Source organism: Amblyomma maculatum, chromosome 10 (assembly GCF_055883805.1).
Source record: "Amblyomma maculatum isolate TAMU_Amacu chromosome 10, ASM5588380v1, whole genome shotgun sequence".
Classification (NCBI taxonomy): domain Eukaryota; kingdom Metazoa; phylum Arthropoda; class Arachnida; order Ixodida; family Ixodidae; genus Amblyomma; species Amblyomma maculatum.
Genome location: NC_139353.1, coordinates 12,747,979 through 12,750,479, shown reverse-complemented (window position 1 = coordinate 12,750,479; position 2,501 = coordinate 12,747,979). Strand labels below are relative to the sequence as shown.

Sequence of the window (2,501 nt, the reverse complement as noted above, 5' to 3'; positions counted from 1 at the left end):
CATCGAAATCCCACCATACATTAGTCGTTTCCTGCAAGAAATATGATGTGCCTTATGATTTGTTTATGTTGACTGGGCTATTTAGCTTATGGAAAAGCCGAATGATGAACTGTCATCCTTAACCACCACGATAAACAAAGTCTATTTCTTTTGTTTTGTTTTTTTTTTTTTCTTCGAGAGTAGTGCGCTTTGGTGCGGGGAGTGTATACGCTGCCCTGGAAGAGCCGTCTTGTTGGCTACCGCATCTCGATGCTTCTGTGTGCCTCACTGAATTTTGACATCTGTCATAATGGGGAATTAATGGATTTTGGCGGGCTTGCATTATTCAGCTCAGTCATTTAAGGCATGAGGGGTTTTAGTTTCAGCTCCACGGAAGTTTTTCCATGCAATAAAGAGAGAAAAAAAAAGGAAAGCCACGGTGGCTCAGCAGCTGAGCAGCTCGGCTACTGAACATGAGTACTTGGCTTCAAAACCAAGTGGATTGAATCTGCTCCGATTATTATTATTATTATTATTATTATTATTATTATTATTATTATTATTATTATTATTATTATTATTATTATTATTATTATTATTATTATTATTATTATTATTATTGTTGTTGTTGTTGTTGTTGTTGTTATTATTAGTATATATATTTTTTTGCAGTGTGAAAGCCTTGCACGCTAAATAGCTAAATCACCATCAAAACGACAAAGTCCTCATTTGACCTTCTGATGCTTTGGATGTCATTCGTCGATACTCGGAAAACTTGGTAGCTACGTGTCGTGCGTGTCGAAGAGTAGACCTCTCGCTTAAAGAGAAGGCGGCGAGATGGAGCTTCGTGAAGAGCTCAAGGTCATCTACCTTGTGGGTATGCGCCACTTTTATGAGGACAACAACAACAACAACAACAACGACAATTCGCCAACTTCCGGTGAACTCGGAAGTTACAGCCCGGAGGATAGGGCTTCCGCTCTAATAATTGACTTTGCTACACAATCCCCTTACAAAAGAAACAAAATATAAGTGCTGGCATAAGATGAAGTTTTGATTGGCTACATGTCTTCAGAAATTGTCTCGCTTCCTGTTTATGGCATGTGGAGTTGACAGAATGCTAATGAAACCACGAACAAGTCCACTGATAATCGTTTTGCTCTGCCATTCATGCGTTTGCTGTTTAACACTTTTCTGCTTACCAGTTCTACTGGGGAAACGCCGCCGCCACGTCTAGGTATACGCTGCTGTGAGCGCCTGGATAATTATATCGATATACTAGATCATTCACAGACACATGGTAAGTATGCTCGAGCAGCAGTAGCGGCGGCATTGTCAAGAATACGCAGGAAGTGCGCTCCAAATTTTCACAGGGTTAGGCGTTCGGAGTCTGATTGTTGAAGCGTGCTCCATTTTATTACGGCCGCGATTGTAAATGTCGTTATCTCTGCTTACACGAACGGGCGTGGTTCACGCGTAGATCCCAGTAAGATAAGCGACTTAGTTAACGCACCACAAGTGTTGCGAAAAAAAAAAAAAAAGAAAAACTGGCGCCGTTCTTTGTACTTTTGCTTAGTGAAAGGGTGCTTACAGTGTTCGTAAATAACTGAAGTTTTATCGCCTTCCGGTTGTGAGAGAAAAAGATTTAAGGTTTTCGAGAATTCAATACCTTAATAAGCGACAAAAAACTGGAGCAGGTTCGCTGTCTTAGGTACTTAACCATTTATTACGATATACCGGGCAAGTGGCGAGCCCACATCTCTTGGATACTAGACGAAGGCTGCTTTTGTTTCTGGGCCGTAGTTTTATTCTGGAGACGGCAGCATGAATTGGGCGTGGGTAGCTCTTGTGCATCAAGACGTTTCTGACTTGCGATGGTTACCGTTCCCGTGTTCTATGTTTTTGCTTGCGGTGTACCTTGAAGGCAAGGTTGAACAACGCCGAACCGACCGAGTGTTAGCGTCTGTCTGGGCGAGTAGGAGAAGTTGAAATATTTTCTGGCGTGCTTGTCGAAATATTTTCTCTTTTGCTTTCTAGATACTTACCTGGTGCTGAGGCATCCTTGGTCAGGATGGAGGAGCCTCCAGGGCGAGGCGCGGGCATTGCACTGCGCCCGTGCTGACCTCTGCCACTTCCTCAATCGAGGCAGATGGGGCATGTAATTTTACGATAGACATTTAATTGTGCATAAGGGGAGATGTGTCAAACTTATTTGCTCATTACAGCATATCCCTCGTGCCCTTTAGAGTGAAGGCGCTGTGGGTTTCTTCGGGGGTGCGCTCGCTGCGCACACGCACGCACACAGACGCACACGCACGCACACGCACAGACTATAGTGGCTCCTTTGTCGCCTGGAATACTTTTTTCACTGCGCGAGTTATGGACGGCCGGTAAAAAAATACTTACGTAAACGCTGGCTTTGTGAAAAATGATCGAACTAGACGTTATTTAGACGATCTACAACTTTTGCTTTTGCAAAATGTTAGGTATTTAGTCGATATTGATTAATTAATTTCGGCGAA

General features: G+C 42.9%; 1 pseudogene; it reads left to right on the top strand.

Moving 5' to 3' along the window:
- The first annotated feature begins 2,016 nt into the window (after positions 1 to 2,016).
- LOC146175633 (U1 spliceosomal RNA) lies at positions 2,017 to 2,147 on the top strand (annotated as a pseudogene).
- Positions 2,148 to 2,501: the final 354 nt, after the last annotated feature.